The 20,645-nt window shown below is 57.4% G+C and overlaps 2 long non-coding RNA genes across 2 annotated transcripts; one reads left to right on the forward strand and one right to left on the reverse strand.

The window, feature by feature from the left end:
* Positions 1-9,461: 9,461 nt before the first annotated feature.
* Positions 9,462-15,917, reverse strand: LOC113459077 (uncharacterized). Its single transcript, XR_003379940.2, has 4 exons — positions 14,919-15,917; positions 14,748-14,810; positions 11,874-14,581; positions 9,462-9,899 (listed from the first exon to the last, which is right to left on the reverse strand). It is a non-coding gene; the product is annotated as an uncharacterized LOC113459077 (long non-coding RNA).
* Positions 9,887-12,627, forward strand: LOC141730650 (uncharacterized). Its single transcript, XR_012582240.1, has 2 exons — positions 9,887-10,947; positions 11,679-12,627. It is a non-coding gene; the product is annotated as an uncharacterized LOC141730650 (long non-coding RNA).
* Positions 15,918-20,645: the final 4,728 nt, after the last annotated feature.

The raw sequence follows: 20,645 nt of genomic DNA on the forward strand, positions 1-20,645 counted from the left end.
GGGAATTGTGTCAGGCTGGCACAGGAAAAGTTCTGCCACTAATGTCTCATCAAGCCAACGCGGCCTTAACCTGTCAGGCAAAACAAGAAGTGGTAGAGACAGAGTACCAGTTAATAGGCTTTAGGACATACAAAGCAGCAGGAAACCCATTTTTCTCCAACCACCCACATTCCATACGGATGTAGCTTTGAGGGTTTTTTTCGGCTTTGTGTTGGTGGAAACAAAAGCAAGTCCCTTCTGCAACCCATTTGAGCAAGAAAAATGAGTTAGAGGCTCCTGGGGAGGCTTGTTTTATCAGAGATGCTGGTGCTGAGGGGGTAGTAGAGAGACCAGTGAAGTATGAATGGTGCTCTAAATTTGGGGCTCTCAGGGATGTCACAGATGGGACAGTGAGAGTGTTGCATTTCCTCTTGCCTTGATCCAGATGTGTTTGTCCTGTCAGTGCCACAGAGTGTTGACAAAAGGTTAGCTGTAACATTGTCCCCCTCTTTTTAGAGGGCAAATTAAGGCCAGTTTGTCACAGCAGTGAACTTTCTGCATCCAGCTTTCCCCAAAAGTTCCCAGGAGAGGTATGAGACAGTTCCTCTCCGTGGGGGCTGCAGCAGATGTTCAATGCAGCCAAAGCTAACTTGTTTGTAAATCTGATTAAGTCAAGTTCGGTTTTTCTCCTGTTTCAAATATTAGGTACTTTGATGTGCATAAACACCTTGAATGATCTGTAAGTCAGAGGCTTTTGCCTGGAAATACTTCCCTGAGATCACTTCTAGAAGAGAGAGAGAGAGAGAGGGGGAGGAAGAGAGATTTTTTTCTGAAGTTCCCTTTTAAAAAACAATCCATAACTTCAATTTTCAGATCAATGTTAAAAAAAAAAACCAAACAACAAACCCACCAAACTAAAAAAAAATCTATCAAATTATTCTCTTCCTACATTCTTCTGACACTGCTTTTCTCAGCCCTCTCCTCCTCCCAGCCTGTTAGCTGTAGGAGCATTACAGGGTGCTCAAGGTGACAGGAGACGATTTGATTACAGCAGCTGAGCTCTGAGTGCCATCGGCTCTTGCCCTACCCTGCTGTTTGGGGCGAGCACAGCAGCTGCTTCCCCTCCAAAGGTGGGGTTCCATTGCATTGGTGGGTGACAGGAGATGGAGCTTGGTTTAAAAGGCAAACTGTCAGTGTCATTACTGATGAACTTGAGTTGTGTTAGTGAAGCAACAGAAAAAAAAATGGGAAGCAAAGAGAGAGCAGCTGAAGAAATTCCTAGATTTGCTTTTTCCGTCCGAAGAACAGAGACTAAAATGTAAAAGGGATCAAACAAATGGAAAAGGCATCAAGACAAAGCAGAAAGGGTGTCAACTTTCCAGCAAATTACACACTCAGTGTTGAGAGACCACAACTCTGATTTCCAGTCCTCTGGGATATTCCAGCACATTGTCTTCAAGCTGGCTTCCTCATTCAGCTGCAGTTGGGTCTGATGGCTGGTGTGGGCTCTAAAATGGAGAGAGATTAGTGTTAATAAAGGCAACGGCCCCCCCACCCCCTTGCTGTATTTTAGGAATGGCCTTGTGCTGGAGATGGCACATTGTTTCCCTTCTCCAACCATTCATCAAGGACAGTTCATCTCAGACTCCGATAAATCCTATTATTTCAGCTGCACATTCCCACTGCCTCCAAATCAGCAGCTGATGATATGCAGAGTGTTGCAATAAATGTTTATGGCTCTGCTTCTCCTCAGCCTTTAATTTCAATGGTTTGATGTTGATCAGCCCCTTGAACAGCCGCTCGTTCACATCATTACTGGTGTGTGCAAACAGCCCGCGCCGGGGACCAGCGCCAGCTCCGCCGCTGCGCTCATCTTGGCTTGCCAGAGTTGTTTCCAGATATGATCTTATAACTCATGGAAACGAATGGCTTCCTCCAGCCCTGAGCTAGCATCCTCTGCTGTAGCACAAGCATATGCTACGGAAGGTATTTATGCATGGCTGAATGCCCTGGGTGTACACATAGCTGGGGATTTTATTAAAGCCTGAACCCACCTCGGTGTTTCTGGGCAAATTCACGCAGTCAGTTTAGGAGCCACACACTGCCTGTGAAAAGCAATAATTAAACATTCCCCCAAACCAGCGAGTGGCCGGTTCCCTGCCAGCCTCCTGCCTTTGCCCACGGAGCAGACAGATGCAGGGAGGATGCTGCTGCTCTCCCCTGCCTGAAGTGCTGCAAAGGCCAGAGGATGGTGCCCAGGAAGTCAGGACCTGCTGTGCAAATATCCAGTTTTTGCCACATTTTTGATTCAGCAAGTCCAGCTATGAAGTGTTGCAGATTTAGGGCAAACAGCCTGTGCAATGAGTCTGAGGCAGAGCAGAACCTGCATCCCTCAGGTCTTTATCCAAGGTGACCATCCTTGTACAGATCCCAGTGTGGACTGAGAGCCCAGCACTGACCATGTCTTGTGCCCCACTACAGACTTTCTCAGTCTTTCAGGCTTTCTCAGACACACAAGTCAAAGTTCTAGGCCACCATGGTAGCCAATTGACAGTGTTTCATAGCTCCATGGCCCAGAGCAACAGCAAAACCTGTGGGATCTGAAGTGGAGGCACTTCTAGGCTGCTCAGGACCAGGACAGTGCTTATGGGGAGAGGGGACAAAAGGTACATCATCAAGGCTGCAGATGAACCAAAGTGGGGGATGCTGGTGCCAGCTCAGCAGGGTGGCCCCTGTGTGACTGGGGCTCAGAGTTCCTTGGAAGATGCTCCAGTTCTGGCACAACCAGGGGTGTCACTGTGCAGGTGCCATGAATGAAGGTCTTGCTCAGAGGTGGTGCACACTGCAGGAGGTGAGTGGAGATGGTCCTGTGCTCTATACCAGGCCCAAGGCTGTGGGCGACAGGCAAGGGAGACAAGAGAGGAAACAGTGGTTTCTTCACACTGCAGCTCTTTGCAGGTGTCACTCCAGGAGAAGACACAAGTCCATGAAGCTCAGTTGTGCTGGGATTCTATGGACATGAGCCCAGCAGACCTCAGTGCTTGTAGGGACACAGTGGTACCAGGTGACTGCAGCTGGGGGACCACCTATGTCCCACATCCCCACCATGGATTACTGACTTGCACCTGTGGCAAAGCTGGTGCTGGGAGGCTTGGGCACAGCAGGAGGATGCAAGGAAGGACCAGGAGCTGGGGATAGGTGACACCTGCAGATGGTGACCCCACCACGAGTGAGGAGTGATGCCCTTGAGGAGCAAGTGGAAGGCTCAGGACAGGTACACCTGCTGGCCCAGGCCTGGGGAAGGGGAGCAGGGAAGATGAGCTGGGGCTCTGCCTGCCAGAAAAAATGAAGTTCACAGCTCACTTGTCAACATGGAAAAGGGAAGGGGGGGCTTCCTGGGCGCGGGATGGAGCGCGGGTCGTTAGCCTTCTGCTCACATCGGCGGGGGAAAGCAGTTTCATTTGCTGGCCTGATTGGACTGATGAGATTTCCATATTCTTCATTAAGGGGCTGCCAGCAAGCGCGGCTGGGCTGCCATTTCCCATTACTCACAGCCTATCCATTATGCAAAAGGCGAAAGGGAGAGGGATGAGCCCGTGAGCCCAGATAGCGGCTGTAATGATCCTGTCAGCCGCCCCGGCACCGGGGGACGGGAGCCGAGGGTGCTGCGGAGCCACCGCCGAGCGCTGCCTGCCTGCTGCCCTGCCTGCCTACCTCCTTCCCTGCCTCCTTCCCTCCCTGTCTGCTGCCCTTCCTGCTTCCCTTCCTGCCTCCTTCCCTGCCTCCTTCCTTCCCTGCCTCCCTGCCTGCTTCCCTACCTGCCTCCTTCCCTTCCTGCTGCCCTGCCTCCTTCCCTCCTTCCCTGCCTCCTTCCCTCCCTGTCTGCTGCCCTGCCTGGCCACAGCTCTCTGCTGCAGGTGCCAAGTTGGTGGCATCAGTCTCCGTGTGTCACCCTGGCCTCTCCATGCCCAACATTCAGCTCTCCTGCCCTGCCCCACTCTCAGCACTGCCTCAGGGGGACACCTGAGCCAAGTCCCACTGCAGCAAAGCCAGTGCAGAGGGAATGGGGGATGAGTTACCAGCCCCAGGATGTTCCCACCGGCCTCCCAGCCATCCGAGGGGGCTGCAGGACCCCCCAGCCCAGCCCCTTTCCCATGGCAGAGGAAGTGGGGCTGCCTGGTGCTCCAGGCATTCCTGGTGCATCAGAGGAAGGTGACAAAGCCTCCTTTGGACATGGGAGGATAGAGGGCAGAGGAAGATCCATGTGCACCCCGCTGACCCCCAGGTGGGCACTGCTCCTGCCTGGGTGCTCTCATCATACCCCATGGGAGCTCCAGGCCTTCAGGCTGGGTACCCAACTACTCCCTGTCCCTCCCCAGGGATCACAGCCCATGTGTGGAGCTGTTTGGTGGGGCCCTGTGCCCTTTGAAAGCAGGGATGATGGAAGGATCATCACCTGAACCTGGATCCACCCAGAGACAGCCTGTGCTAGGGAAGAGGGGGAAAATTACCTCTCAGCCCCAGTATTGAACTGGGCTGCTGCAGGGAGGCCTCGGAGCCAAGAGCTCTTCCCAAGGTATCTGTCATGCCTGACCTCAGCTGTCACCAGCAGACAATTATCTCAGTGCTGAGAGATCACTGTGGGGATGCAAGGACCCAGCTCTCTTCCTGCCTCCCCTTCAGCTCCCTTTTCCCCATCTCCTTGCCACAGTGGTGCAGGCAGCAGGAACTTTCCACGGATGGAGGCTGCAGGAAAGGCAGCCCCAGAACTCTGGCTGTGCTCCCCAGCCTTCATCCCGGGCTATGGATGGAGCTCCCTGCCTGGCTCCTGCCTCACTGCAGGTGGGTTAATGGTGTGGGGAGAGGGATGGGGTGCCTGCACAGCCTCTCCATCCCCTCAGTGCCTTTCAGCTGTATTTCACAGAATTGTTTACCAGTCTTGCCTCCCTGGGGGGAGTGTGGGTCAGCTCCAAGTGAGGCTGCCACCGCCAAGGCTGCGCTTGCAGGAGGATGCAAAATGCCCAGACGCTGGAAGGAACAGGAACACGTGTCAAGGGAGAGTTTCCATTTATTAGTGACAGTAACCTCAGCAAAAAATAGCCTGGTCTTTGTCACATCTTCATCCCTTCAGTGTCTCTGCGGGGCACAGGCAGAGGAGCTCTAATTGCTCCCAGGTGCGGGAAGCAGAGATCAGAGCCCAGCATCTCTCCTCACCCTCTCAATGCTTCCTTCTTGCCTTTTTCTCTTCCTCCCCACCCTTTTCTCCACCATCTCTCTTTCCTCTTTCAGCACCAAAATGACCAGCATATGTGGCTGTGCTCACTGCTCCATCCCTGCCCTTCATCCCTGCCTGTCACCCTCCCACACCTCCAGAGCTCTTGCTCTCGGTGCTGGGTCCCTGGGGGGCTGTCCCCTGCCCTCCTGGCTGCTTTTGGGGACTGCTGTGGCACAGGCTCTTGTCCATGCCCTGCGTGCAGGCAGGAGGAGCACACTGAGGGGGACAGGCACGGCCAGGCCCTGGCTTTGGGGAGGGACAGGCACTCGAGGTCATGGGGACAGAAGGGTTAACTGTCCCTGGTGCGGTGCCATCGCCGGGTGCCCATCAGCTGCCCCGTGTTGCACCAACAGCGGGCACTGAATCCCTTCCTTGTTGGCAGCGCTCCAGCCCGGCAGAGGAAGCTGCTGAGAAAATGCAATTACAGCAAACAACAGCCACACGCGCAAGCGCTGCAATCCACACCTGGCACTAATTAACTTAATTAGCCCTTAATGAGCTACACTGGTCGGAAGGCCTATTTTTACTTAATTATCCCCTAATGTGCTTAGCAGAAAGTGGGGGCCCTGATGGATGGAGAGGTTTACCTGGCTTCCTCTACTCCGGCAGGATCCTCCATCATCCTGGCATTCCTGCAAGGAGCTGAGCTGCCCCAGAGTGGAGCAGGGATGAACCTGGGGTGCCTGGAAGCCTGGCACACAGCCTGGCTGATGGCAGGGTTTGGCTGCCCTGTGTGGTTTGTCCCACTGTGTCCTAGCTCCCGTAGGTCTGGGTGATGTTTAGGAGAGCCTGGGTGGTGCCCTGGTTGAGTGAAGTCATGGTGCTGGTGCAAAAGGCTTTCCTGGGCTGTGGTGGCCTGCAGCTGCCAGGCTGTGCCATGCTGTTCCTGGGGGATGGCTGGATCTGGCCCCCAGATGGCTGGAGGAGAGGTGGTGGCCCAGGTACGAAGCATTTTGTTCCACCCCAGGGAGCCCTGTGCAATGAACATGCTGTGCATGACATACACATGGTGACAGGGGGTAAATCCATTGATCCCTGGGGAAAATGGGACTGGGAGCAGACAGACTGGGGCTGGGAACAGCCCAGTGCCACCAGAACAGCTCTCTGCATCCTGTGCTCTCCAGCTGCAAGCTAGGTGAGAGGAGCTGGTCCCAGGTGCGGGGAAAAGCTGCTGTCCCTGGATCTGGCCCTGCTGTTTCCACAGCAACCAGCATCCTCCAGCCCAGCCCTGGAGCTGCAGCATCTCTGGGGGCTTCCCAAGACAGCCTGTCCCGAGCAGCTGAGCTAAAGGTGTGGGAGTCACCTCCAAACTGTGTCCTGGGGAGCTGCAAGGACCTGCTGTGGCTAGGCAAGGAGGCAGTGACAGGAGAGGGAGGGGATGGTGCCTGCCCCAGCCCTTATTCATACCATGCCTCAGTGTAAAGAATTTTTAAATTAAAAGAAGAGCAGGAGCCAGGAGAACAGTGCTGCTCTCCCAGGCCTGTCAAGCCACTTCCCAGATGGATATGCCTGTAAATTATGGATGGAATCTGCCATGCTTTCCAGCAGCAGTGGAGCACGGAGCTGGTGACGTGCTTGTGAAGGAAGGAAGTGGCTGTGACCCAGAGCATGACACGGCTGGACACTGGGGCTGCTGCTCTTCTCTCACCTGCCCTTCAATACCACCAGCAGCACCATGCAGCCAAGCCTGGCCTTGCCAGCAAGTGGCACTGGGCTGTGCTGAGGCAGCTGGGCAGTCCTTCTTCCTTCCCCTCCTCATCATCACCTTAGCAGACTCAGTGAACGGTGCCATGTCCTGATATTCCCTTCCCTTGGGTTTGGTCCCTCTGCCTTCCTTTGTTCTTCCTCCCATCCCTTTGGTGAGATGATTTCCTAAAGCTATTTTAGTAAAGTTTCTCTTTTGAATTTCTTCCTTGTTAAGTTTTGCAGCCCAAACCTCAGTAAAACACTGGCCTGTTGCTTTCCCAGGTGGTGGAGAGACATGGTGGGCTCCTCACTGCTGGAGTCACTGTCCTCCATGTCTCCCTCAAGACTCTTTGGGCTGATGGATCCTTTTGTATCTGATTCCTTTGTTTAACAGATTTGGAACCAGTGAATTGCCTTTATTGCCTTTCCTGGGTCTTAAAGGACTTTGCTGGGTGCAGGAAAGGTGTGCAGGATTTTAGGAGATTCTTCTGCTCTGGAATTTGGTTAATTCACTCCGTTTTTCCTGGTGACTCTAATCAGAAGTGAGACCCTTTACTCACACACTGAGGTGTGTTGAGTGTTTAAAGGAGGGTTTAGAGGCAGATGTTGAGGGGGACCTGAGGGTCCTGGCAGCAAAGGACTTGGCCTGTGCTCTGAGGGCATCCTGCCTGTCCTTAAGGGGATTTCTGTCCCAAAGGGATATCCTGCCCTGGATGGGACTCTTGTCCCACAGAGGCATTCTTATCCTGGAGCAGGGGATCCTGTTCCCAAGGATGCCCTGTCATGGATGGGTCCTGTTCCCAAAGAACACCCTGTCCTAAACTGAGGCCCTGTGCCTAAGGAACATCCTGTCCCCAAGGGTTATCCTGACCTGGGGGCACGTCCTCTCTCCAAAAGGGTTTCAGGTTCCATGGAGCAGCTTGTCTCCATGGGCTGCTCTTTCTCCATGAGGTGTCCTGTGTGAGGATGGACTCCTGGCTGCCCAGCCCAGCTCCAAGGGATGTTTTCCACCTTGCTCACACCATGGCACAGCTGGGTATCCACGAACAGCCCTGGCCACCCAGCTTTCCCTAGGGGACCCCTGCTCACCCAGCCTTGCCCGCCCCACAGGCAGGGCTCCAGGTGCAGCTCACAGCTGGATTACAGCAATGCTTTGGGGCAGTAAAAAGGGGTCTTGGGCCACTCAGGGGAGCCCTGCTGGGGGACTGGCAGCCATTCTCAAACCTGGGGCTGTTAATTTGTTGTTGTGCAGTGAAAATAGGGCACTGAAGTGCATTTGGAGGTGAGCTGACACAGGTTTATTGGTGGTTGGGCCTCTTTGGGAGAGCATTTAAGTACTGCTAAAAGGATGCTGGGAGAGGGTTTCCAGCAGTGACATCTCTCATTTGTCCCTGAAGTACAGTGGGGGGCATGCAGCCCCCCTGGAAGGCAGCTGCCACTGCAGCAGCATTGCTGTTTAACCACAGCCTGAAGCCCCAGCCGTGTCCCCATCCCCTCCCATCTGCAGCTGGGTCCAGCATCCCTGCCTCTGACCCCTGTCCCTGCCACCAAGCAGCATTTCAGCACCCAAACTCAAAAAAAGAAGATTTTCCCCAAAGACACCTTGCTCCTGGAGACCCAAGGGTGCTCCTGGGGACAGCATCCACCTCACCTGCCTCCCTGGAGAGGGAAAACCCCATGGCAGGGCTCAGGCATCGCCCCCAATCGGGCTCTATGTTTGTCATTATATTAATCTCTCATTTGAAATGGATACAAGGAGGGGGAGAGATAAATTAGTCCCATTCTTCTGGGAAGAATGAGGTGACCCTGCGAGGCGAGGGACGGCCGTGCCAGCCCCACCGGCCCAGGCAGAAATGCAAATTTCTCCTCTCCTCCACCAAAGCGGGAGTAAAAAATGCTAATGGGGCTGACGGCGGGCTGCAGATAAAAGTCTGTGTCTGCTCGTTCGCACACAGATGGGTTTGAGCGCCGCGATAAGCTGGCAAACAAGGTAATTAAAATAATTAAAATGCTAAACAAAGGGGAGGATGGAGACAAGCGGTACAAAGGGCTGGGAGAGACGAGCAGCTCCTGGGAAATGGGAACTGGGTGCGGGCAAGGAGGAGGGCAGAGGGATGGAAGTGGGTGGGCTGGGAAGGATGAAGGGCTGGGGGGTGCTCCAGGTAACCATCCCATCGGGGATCCCCATCCCTGGGCTGCAGCTGGCCCTGGCCACGGGGACATCTGCCTCCTCCATCCCCTGCCGGCCCCGGTGCCCCCAGTGAACCCAGGGGCACAGGCAAATTCCCGCTGCCTTGGCAAATTTTTCCAGTTCAAAACAAAGTGCCCCCAAAACAGGCATGTTCTGCTGCTGGAAATTGCCATCTCAAAGTCTCCCTTTTATTAACAGCATCTATTAAAATCCAAAAAAAGAAAAAAAAAAAGCGAGCTTGAAATTAAAATTAATTTTTGTTCCAGGCCATGAGAAACATTGGATATGAGTGAAGCAAACTTTTATTTAAAGCAAAGTCCTCAGGTGGCACAGAGCTTTCACCTGCAAGGAGAGCTGGGGTCTGGAGCCAATCTAGGAACCTCTGTGCCATGCTGAGGCCACATCCCAGCATCACCAGCTGCAATTCCACACTGGTGCAGCACTCGGCAGGGATGTCACCACCTCGCAAGGGGCAGCATGGACTTGGGATGGCCGTGCCAGGTTCAGAATGCCCCGAGCCCGGCGCTCCTCCTTGCCCGTGGCTGTGCATCCATCCCTGGAGCTGGAGCAAGGAGCCTGCCCGACATTTCCACAGGAGCCAGGAGCCTGGGGAGCAGCCGATGCCCTGTGAGATGCTCTGGGGGGTCGGGGCTGGGTCCCCCCTCCGAGCTTGCTGCTGTGGAGGAGCTGCAGCCAAAGCAGGCCGGGGGCTGGCAGCCTGCCCGCCGTGAGCTGAATCTCCGGCTGCAGTTTGAAGCTCGCAGACAGCTATTTAACACAAACAGCCAAGCTGTTATCTTTTCCCTTAGGGCCACCATCCCTTTCGCTTCTCAAATGCCAAATTACAGCCTACATTTAATTTCAATGCCACGGGGAGATGCATGTCAAGGGAGGGCAGCTTCGTTTAAAATTAGCCACATTAGATTAGTGGTGATACAGCCGGGGAGGAGGGTTCAGAGAGAGGAGAAGCGTCCCCATGAACTTTGGGGGGATTCCTCCAGGAATGTTGAGGATTTGGGGTCCAGCAGAGCCAAGTCTGCCCCATCTGCTGCATCTCTGGCTCCACATGGATGCTGGTTCTGGCTGGGGATATCCCGTGTTTCACGGGGTCAGGGAAAGGATTTATGGTGTGGCTGGCACAGACAGCTACAGGGCACCAAGTGTGTTCCAGCCATCAGCCATGAATTATTTGACCAAGGGAAATTTATAAGGATCTTCAGTGAAAATAGTGTATTTATTTCTGCACAGCACACTTGTGGGAGAAGGGTGTGAGGTGGTGTTGGCTTCCTGACCACAGCATTGGCATTGGTAGGATTTCTGTGAGTTTTTTGCCTGGATATGGGTTGAACAAGCAAGGGGGTAAAGACCAAAGAGCTCTGCTAGTGCACAGCTACATTCTGCTCTGGTCTGAGCCCCCAAAATGATATTTTTTGGTGGGGGGACAATCAGAGGAGCTTGAAACCAGCCACGCGCACATAGAAAGTGTCAGCCCAAATCCCAATTTCTTTTTCTTTACATTGAAATGCAGAAATGCTAAAATTGTGGGCAATGCTTTCATGGGGAATAGTGACAGCCAGGAAAAGAAGAGAGAGCCTGTAATTGCAGGCTTTCACTGACAGCAAAACAACCCTTTAATAATAACTAAATACAAGGAGCGCGCAGAGAGCAATCTTCTCAGAAAGAAACAAACACTGATTTTTCTTTTTTTTCTCCTCACCAGAAACATCTCTGCTACAAAAGGGTTGGCTGGCATCACCCACATCTCCTTCATCCCCAGGGATTCAGTCTGCCCCATCAAGGCTTTCCAGGCATGCTGGTGTGTGCAGGGCAGGATGAACCCTGGCAGTGCCCCTGTTCCCTCTAATCCAGTACCCAGCTGTTCATGGGGAGTATGATGGGTTCATGGCAGGGCCCAGCATCCCTGGGCTCTGGGAACCAACCTGTTAGTTTTAATAAAAGTATTACAGCCTCAGAATCCCCTGGGGTAGAGCTACAAGGGATGGACACAGGCAGGCATTGGGAGTGAAGCAGAAGGAATATGGAGAAGGTCCCCAGCGAGTGGGGGAGTTGTGCCATGAGCAATGCCAGCTGGGCTCCAGCTCCACACCCAGGGTCATTGGGCAGCCCTGTGGCACAGGGGAACTGCTGCACCTCCCCATGGCAGAGCTCCTTCTGTGTGTCCCCATCTCAGGGCTGCTCCTCTGGGGTGCTCCCACAGCCCTGGGGATCACTGGCTGCGACCCTCTGGGCATTCACCTCACCCCAGGTGACACAGGGACAGGTGACACAGGGTGGCTTCAGCAGGGGCAGAGGAGATGTTGGTGGGTCTGTGGCGGGTCCTGTGTGGAATTCAGCCTCTCACATCAAGCCAGTCCTGCAGCACTCCCAGTTTCAATGGACCGCTCTGTCCTCCTCTGCCTCCCCAGACTCCCTGCCCTGTACAGCAAACCCAGCACCCTTGTTGTGGGCAGCTCTTCCCCACCCAAAGACCCCCCAAAACCCAGTTTGCCTTCCCATGCCCCCACTGAGCAGCTGTTTTTGCAGCAGGTGAGGCAGCGGCGGCGGGGAAGGGGGAGCAGGGCCGGGCAGAGCCGAGCCGAGCCGCAGGGATGCTCCATCAACATGCAGAGCCACGTGCCGCTTCCACGGCGGCCGGACAGCGTCTGGCTCATCCAGACACACTGCTGGGGGAGAGGTGGAGAGCCAGCCCCGGAAATAATGGTGGAGAAGGAATCCTCTCACCTGGAGCCCAGGACAATGGGCTGAACCCCACCTACAGGAACGGCCAGCGGGAGCCCTTTGTGGCCCTTAATGAGGCTGCAATTTAGGTGGTCGCTGCGTTCAGAGGAGCGAGGACAAATCTTGTACAGATCAGTGGAGTGCAGCCGGTGCTACCCCCCGTCCCCTCCCGCTGTCTCACGGGTGGGAGCTGCGATGCCAGGGCTGGGCTGGCCAAGCCGCCGGGGCCAGCCCTGGTACTCGGGAATCTGCCGCCTCGTGGGGCTTCAACTAATGTGACTTGCATCTGTAATTCACTTTTAAAAGGGGATTCTTGCTTTCTCTCTCTCTCTCTCCACACTGCCTGCTGGCTGCTCCTGGATTTTCCAAGCAAAGGGAAGGGGAAGAGGGGTATGAATAAAATATCATCATGACAGCTTTTATATATATATACATGAACCCGCTCTGTCAGGCTGCGAGCTTCATTTTTAAATAAGAAGCTCAGCTCCGTTCCCCAGAGGCCGGGAGAACGCAGCGGGCTTTTAAGGGAAGGGACCAAAACAGAAGAGCATTTTCCTCTTCCATCACATCAGACTGGAGCTGGGTTAATTACGCTTCTCTGTCCTGATTTAAGCACGGGAGCTTATTCAGTACAACTGTTCCTTTATTAATGAATTGCAACCCAATTTTAACTGGAGGAAGCTGGCGAGGAGGAAAAAAAAAATTGGAAACCCTTTTGCCAGCATGCTCTGTATGCCGCTGCCTTTCATTTACATAACTTCAAAGTGATGCATTTTTAAAACCAACCTATTTTCAGGTCTGGCTGGACTGCATGGGTGCATGGACATCCATGAGGATGTGGCATTTCTGCGTGTACGCCCACTGCTGCTGCAGGGTGCAACAGCTCCGGGGCAGGGCTGGGATCCACCGTCCTGCTGGGCTGGGACACGGCTCTCCGCACGCTGCTGCTGGCTCTGGGGGAATGCCACCATGAGCTGATGACCTGGTGCCAGCCAGTCCCTGCAACATCTCCTGGCGTTCCCATCCTCCCTGGGATGGCCCAGGAGGCGCAGGGAGGATCCCAGGGAGCAGGGATAGGTGCTGCTGCAGTCTGTGCTGGTCCTGCAGGCCATCCCTGGCACTGGGGGTCCCGTGTGCCTCCCCCAGCGCAGGGGGAGTCGCGGCATCGGCGCCGCCGCCACGCGCCGGGGATCCAGGCACATATGCTGCTTGTTCACGCCGAGGAAACACCACCTGCTCGGCTTCCTGCTCAGCCCCAGGCAGCGAGGGAGGGGAGCCCATCACCCCAGTGCCCCCCAGCACGTCCCCACGGCCTCCTGCGCCCAGCAGGGCTTGGCCTCTCCCTGCCAGCTGTGGGCACTCGTCAGTGGCGAGCTCTGGAGTGCCGTGGGATGGCACAGCTGATCCCCAGAGCTCTGCAAGCAGACAGAGCTGAGAGCTGAGAGCAGCTTCCCAGCCCTGAGCAGGGCCAGGACCAGCCCGGTGCCAGCACCCACCACTGCCCCCTCCATCACACGGGAGAGGTGCTGGGGTAGGGGGGAGCCTCATGGATATTCATGAGCAGAGGGTTTACTGATCAAAAGGCGCAATCCTGTTTTCCTTTATAATATATCTGGTTAATACAGACTTAATGAACAAATGAATAATAAATTAGACCAATTTTGTTTTCTTTCTTCTTGGAAAGGCAGGCACGAAGGGGGACTCTGTGCGGGTTTGATTGATAGCAGGGGCTTGCTGGGAGATCTGCTCCTCAAACCCTTATTAAATATGGAACAAATAATGGTGCAATTGGTTTAATCTTGTTGCAATGGTGGACGCTGGCTGGGCAGGGAGAAGAGGAGGATGATGGGGAGGAAGAGGGATTTTCAACTACCTTCACCCCACACCAAGGCGGAGTTCAAGTGTCTGGGCAGGGTGCTGGGCACCTTGGTGGTGGCTGCACCATTAACCAGAGCACAGTGTGGGCACATGCTACAGGAGCAGCCAGCACTGCAAGGCACCGGGGTGATGCAAAGGCATCCTCAGGGAATGGAGCAACATCATTGCCCCAGCTGGATCCACACAGGGGCTCCTGGGCTCAGCAGCTGATGTGTGAGGAGCTGCCACCAGAAGAGGATGAGATGATGAGCTCCATCAGGGAGATGAGTTGTGGCCACGCTGTGATGGCCGCGAGCCTGGGATGGCGGGGGCTGTGGGTCCCTGCATGGCAGCACAGTCACTGATCACTGCCATGGCTCACTGCAGCCTCCAGGGTCCTGTCACCTTCCACTGCTGGTGTGAAGCACTGGGAGGAGGTGATGAGCCACTGGAGCATCCTCCACCTGGCAGGGCTGGGGGGAGCCCAGGGTGTTTCCCTAGGGAGCACTGGGGCTGGCATGCAGGTCTCCAGAAACACAAATCCCTTCAGAAACACCCTCCCGGCCTTCAACAGGCTCCAGGGTCTGGGCTTCATCCTGATCTGTCTCCACAATGTCCCACTGAGGTGCGTGAACCTCCTGGACTCCCTGCAGAGAGAGTGAAGGGAGCATCCTCCTGCCCTAGGATGGACGTGGGTGTCATGGGTGGCTTTCCATGCCCAGCACCCCTGCGCCCTGCCAGGCAGTGAGGGACTCCAGGTGGGTGCCAGCACCCCAAACCCCCTCAGCACACACAGGTCCAGCAGTGCAGCAGGTGCTTCTTGTGGAAGCTGCTCCTCTCCAGGTAGCTTCCCCCTGCCATCATTTCAATGGAAAAAGAGAAGGAATTCCCAGCTGCTGTGAGCTTAGCGCCGCTCCAGCTGCCTTGGCCCAGCCTCCCTGCTTTTCTTTGAGCTCAGAGCCCCTCACTGGAGTCCTGGCCGTGGTGGAAAGCTGGGCTGGGGATAAAAGTGCCGCTTACCTGCTTACTTCTGCTCCAGCGCCCAACGAGCAGCAACACATGGATTACCAAAAATAATTCCCCCTAGAAAAGGAGGGAGGGAAGAGGGAGGGGGGAAAAGAAAAAAAAAAAAAAAAAAGAAAAGAAAGCCTGTGCTGTGGGAACAGCCAGCTAACCTCGAAAGCCTCTTACCTGGCTAGATTTAACTGCCTTTGTTGCTGCATCAGCCTGAAAAATCCCCTCTTGCATGGTGTCAGTGCTGCTGGCAGCTCGGAGCCGCTTCCCGGCCCTTTGTAATGAAAGGCGGCTCTGTGCTCGGCGCTCCGTGCTCGGTGCTGTGTACTCTGTGCTCGGTGCTCGGTGCTCGGTGCTCGGCGCGGCAGCCGCGGCCCCGCTCTCCCCGCTCCGCCGGTTCTCCCGAGGGACCCAGCCCAGCCCAGCCCAGCCCGGCCCGGCCCTGCTCGTTTTCACGGGCTCGGTGTGCTCGGGACTCCAGAATGGCCTGGGCAGGAATTGCCTGTATTAAACACTGGCCCTGGTATTAACTTATCTTCTGCCTCCTTGAACCTGCTTATCGCTGTGATCCCAATTGCAGCGCTTACATCTTGCTCCAAAGTGGGCATTTCTGAGCCGTATCTCCGATCTACTAATTAATGGCTTTATTAATGCTAGAGGAATGGCATGGCTTGGGACAGGGGGCATGAGAAGCAGGGGAGTTTGGGTGAATCAGGCTGCTACGGTAGAGCCTGAAGCTGTCCCAGGGAATTGGTCCTGGTGGGACACAGCTCCCACACACTGCCATCCCCTCCTTTTCCTGGGCAAGCCCCAGGGCCACCTCTGCCACCGTGGTTCAGAGCCTGGCATCTGTGCCACGCTCCAGCCAGCAGCACTGTGGGGCTGGGAGTGAGCAGGGGATGAATGGGACCAAGCCTGGGTGACATCTGCACTTTTCCCTTGGATTTTTCTGCCAGCCCTCAGAGATAAAGAGGGAGCCAAACCAGAGGCGAGGCATCAGAAGGGGTTGTGTGTATGTGGATGGGGTGCAACACCATATCCCCCAATGTCCCCTTTGAGTTGATACCACCAAGGACGGTGGGTGACAGCCACCTTGCCCGGGAGCGTTTGGCAGGGGTGGCAGTAGCCAGCTGGAGGACACAGAGGGGTGTTCATGTTTGTGTGGTTTGTGGGACTGAGTGCATGTTGGGGCCCAGAGTTGCATCACCGGCGCAGCATGCACCTGCAGCACCCCACTGCCATGTGTGTGGGGACAGTCACAGCCCTTCCCTGCACCTGCCACTGCTCAGAGGGAAGCCAGCGGGAAAGAGGACGGTGGCGATGCTCCATCCTGCCCGAGATGTTTGGTCTGTCTCCCAGGGTGGGCAGCCCTGCCCCGGGCTCCCTCTGCCCACATGTGTGCCGTGACCTCCATGGCGGGCCGTGTCCCCATCCCGGGCCGGGCTCCCCCTGCGCTCGCTCGGAGCCCGTGGGGGTCCCGAGGGGCTGTCGGGCAGCGGAGGCTGCGGAGGGGGCGGGGAGCCCCGGCCGGGCTGGGGGCCGGTGCCGGGCAGGGCCGGGGGCGGGGAGGGGGCGCTCGCCCCCCCTCCCGCTGCCCGCCCCCGCGGCAGCGCGAGTCGGCGGCGGCTGCAGACGGGGACGGCGGCGCCGCGCAGGTAGGACCGGCACCGGCACCGGCAGCGGTAGCGGCAGCGGCAGCGCGGCCGCTCCAGGGGAGGGAGCTCGGAGCGGGGCAGGAGCGGGCGGCGGGGCAGGTGCGCCAGCCCCGGCTCGGCGGGAGCGGCGCCGGGGGCTGCCCGGCGGTACCGGGCCGGGGATGGGAGCGGCGAGGGGGTGTTCCCGCTGCTGCCGCTGCCCGGGGGCGCTGGGCCGGAGCCGGGGCTGGATCCTGCCGGGAGGGAGGCGGCTGCCTGGTCGGCCCGGGCGGAAAGGCTCCGGGATGGAGGATCGGTGGTCCTGGGGACGGCCCGGGGTGATGGGGCTCCTCGGGTGCCCGCGGGGAGTGAGGCCGGGGGATGGCGGGGGCTGGCGTGGGCGTGGGTCGGGCTCCGGCTGCCTGGCGGCAGGTGGATCCGGGGCAGGGACACCTCGGGGGGACCCCTGGGCCGCTCGCTGTGGCCCCCATTTCCCCAGCGGTCACTGCTCTGGCCACCCCGGTGGGGCCGGGGGCGCCTGGGGGAGAGCCCACGGGAGCGGGGACACCCTGGGAGGCAGGAGTCGTGTCCGGAGGGGCCGAGCCCTTGTCTGCTCTCCCCGCAGAGCCCCGGCCCGCGAGAGACTCCCTGTAGGTTCCCTGCATCGTCCCGGGTGGCCTCGGTGGGCTGCCGGGGTGGCCGGTGGCTCTCAGGGGATGTGATACATGTGACACGGCTGAGCTCCCTGCTCCTTTCCCGGCTGCCGCCTCTTCCCTCTGCAATTTTTCATCCTCCCATCTCCACGTCTACCTCTGCAGCCTCTGGTTTCTTTTTTATCCTTCCCTCTTGTTTCAAGATCCGTGGGTTTGTGTGGACTTTTTTTTTTTTCCAGCCCACTCTCCCCCCCTCCCTCTCCTGTTTTCTCATCCGTGCTCTCGCTCGCTGGAACCCTCGTCTTTGTTTCAGCAGGGAAAAAAAAAAAATTGCTTCCCTTGTAAAGTTGGCCGTGGCAGAGCGAGCCCCTGGAGAGCGATGCTGCCCGGGTGGCGCGGGAGCCAATGGCAGCCCCTGCCGCCCCGGAGCCGCGGTGCCCAGCGCGGGGGGACAGCCCCGATAAATGCCTGCCACCTCCCGGTGTCGGGATGGCCCGCGGCTGGGGGCACTGCCGGTCTGACACAGGTACCTCCACGCAGCTGCTTTCCCCAGGGTGGGCTTTTCTCCCGGCATGATTTCGGTCACGGGCCCCGTGTCTCGGTTTGGGCATCTCTGTCACTCAGGTCTGTGTGTGCTGCTGGTCCCCGGCGGTCCCGTGGGGCTGGGGGCCTCTCAGCCGGCCTGGGCTCGCAGGGGGCTTGGGGTCTCAGGGGCTTGTGTTTCAGGTGTGTGCTGCTATGCCCAGGTTTGCCTTTGTTTGGAGCAGGGACCGGGATGAGGGACGCGGGGGGGCTGGTCTTTTATTTTCCCTTTTGCATGAGTCTTTGATACCGTCCCCAGGCGGGGATCCCATTTCCCCGAGCCGCCTTTGCTCTGCGTGGCTCCTCCTGCGCTGCCGGGATTCACAGCAGCCCCAGGTGAAGGGAGAAGCCGGGGCTGCTCCGTGCCCGAACCGCGGGCAGGCAGCCGGATCCGGCTGCGATCCCGGCATGGAGCCGCTTTGTGGCTGCCTTCGGCCTCGCCGGCTCGGATATCGCCTGCCGGATGCTGGCGGCAGAATCTGGCCCCTTGTTTATAAGCGAGGGAGTAGTTTTGTCCTTATCTCCATCTGCTACGGAGGCCGGAGCTAAAATTTCAGTGGGATACCGTGGATCACCCCGGGCGGCAGCCGGCGTGGGTGCTGCGCCCGGGGGAAGGTGTGGGCACCCCGAGGGGGCAGAGCGGCGGTGGGCTCTGCTCAGCCCGGAGATGGGCTCTTGAGGACCACAGGTTTAGCCATGGATTTATTGTCTGGCGTCTGTGTCTCCCCTCTGCTCTGTCTGGTTCCTTCTCCATGGCTAGGCTGGCTCTGGCGGGCAGGGAGGAGGTGACGCTCGGTGGGCAGCACACAGAGGGCATGCGGGGCTTTTCGGGGTGCGCACACAAAGCGCCCCCTCCCTTGTCCCCAGGAAGTTCTTACAGGATGCTGCCGTGGCTTTGGGCCCCGATGGCTTTGCTCAGCTGGATGAACCCGGGCGGAGCGGGAGCCGAGTGTGGGGCTCCGAGCCCCGTGGGGAGGGAGCGCTGGCCGGGCCCCGCCGGCTCCACGGGCTGTGTTTGGAGCAATGATGTGTGCGGTGACGGCAGGGAGGGCAGCAGGGCACGGTCAGGCACTGGCCGCATCCCGGGGCTCGCGTGGACACGCACAGCCCGAGCAGAGCGTGGGGAGGGGGATGAACAAGGCATGGCGTCTCCTGTGCTCGGCCCTCCGCGCTGCCGAGCCCTGCGCCGCTGCTGCGAGCCCCTGCCTGCCCCTGCCTGCCCTCTCCGAGCCGCTTGGACTCGGCCACACGGAAAGAAGGCCGGGCGTAGGGTTTCCTCCCACCTCCCCCCTTTTTTTGTGTGTGTGCTTTTAAACATGAGACATTCCTGAGTGGATATTCGTTGCCGGGGCTGGAACGCCTCCTGCCAGACAAAACTCATGAGAAATAGGGGAACTGGTTTGGGATTTTTTCTCTGGTGTCTTGACCCTTTGAGTTATTGAAAAGCCAGCTGCAGCTCAGCCCTGCACGGCGATTCCCATGTCTCCAGCCAGTCATTTTGGCTCTGTAGGTGGCCTGCAGAGAAGTCCTTGTGAGTACAGGAGCAGCAGCTCACACTGTTGTGGTTTCTGTGGCAGGTTACGCGGTTTTGTCTCTATTTCCATCCCCAGTTCAGATGTGTAACAATCAGAATCATCAAAATGTAAATTATAAAACAAAAAGCTGCTGTGACATAATTATAACTCTGCCCTCAGAGAGGTCAGCCTTTGGAGCTGGGAGGCCCAGAGGAGCACTGTGCCACTGTCCCATCTGCTGGCCACCATCCCATCACCCACCTGGCCACTGGCAGGGGACGGAGAGGGGAGATCTCTGTCAGGCAGGGAGTGGGTGACCTTGTGAGGTCCCCTTCGTCCTGCTCTACTCCACCACCTCTCGTTTTTGTCCAGGCACTCACTGTAGACATCTCTGAAAGCTCTAATCTGCAAAGCCCCGGGGGGCTCCACACTGCGCTGACTGCTATTATCCCCGAGACAAAGAGGGACAGGCAGGCAGATTACCTTGGCCTTTATTTTTTTCAGCTGGGAGCAAAGAAAAGCCTTAAATGAGCTTGCTGCCAGGGCGGGATTGACGGGGCAGAGCCCCCAGTGCCCTGCACTCCTTCCTGTCCCCAGCTGCCGGGACCCCATTGCCCATCCCTCGGTCACTCCCTGCTCTGCTGCCCAGCCCCAGGGCAAGGCAAGGATTTTCCTCAAGGCTGGACTCCTCTGTGGCTCCCCTGCAGTGTCTCAGGCCGTGTCACACCTGGGGCTGGCGTGGCCATGACCAAACCGGCGCTCACACCCACCTGGTGCCCACCATCTCTGTGCCCCTGGTCTCATTGCCAGGCTGGAGGGGCGGTGGCTCCCAGGGTCCCATCCCGGGCTCGGGGCTGTGTCCCACCCGGCCTGGCCCCGAGCCAGGGCCAGCTCCCCTCCATATGGTGCCCCTGGCCGGCTCCCAGCGCGGGGCAGGTGCTCCTGTCGGGACCACACAAAACCCCATTGTCGCCTTCCCCGAGCCTTTCCCTCCCGGGCAGGGCCCGTGCCAGCCCCAGCCCTGCCGGGAAAGGCTCAGCCAGCCGGGCACACCACCTCCTGCTCTGGGCGCCCTGCAGAGGATGCTCCCCGTGTCGCCCTGCTGTCCCCAGCCCTGCTGGGTGGGCTGTGCCACCCGGCCGCTCAAGTGCTGATGGTTTTATGCCCAGCACTTCATTATTCCCCGAGTGCCTGGGCCATGTGCTGGCGAGCGGCGCTGGCTGTGACCCGCCGAGCCCAACGCCGCCGCCGCAGCCTGGGGAGCTAATGGCAGAAGCACACCACACGTGGAGTTTAATTATTGGCTTTCTTCCTCAACAGAGTACATTGGCTGACCTTAATGCAATTAATTAGGGCTTAATCAACTTCTGGTGGCTCAGCACAGCACACAGCGATTCCTGCCTTTCCAGGAGGGTTTATAAGAGGTTAAAGCAGTAAAGGGGAGGGTGTGGTGTTGTTTGTGGGGCTGTGTTGATAAGTCGAGTTAAGTTAGTCAGGTATTGGGGTAGACTTTGTGTCCTC

Source organism: Zonotrichia albicollis, chromosome 12 (assembly GCF_047830755.1).
Source record: "Zonotrichia albicollis isolate bZonAlb1 chromosome 12, bZonAlb1.hap1, whole genome shotgun sequence".
NCBI lineage: Eukaryota > Metazoa > Chordata > Aves > Passeriformes > Passerellidae > Zonotrichia > Zonotrichia albicollis.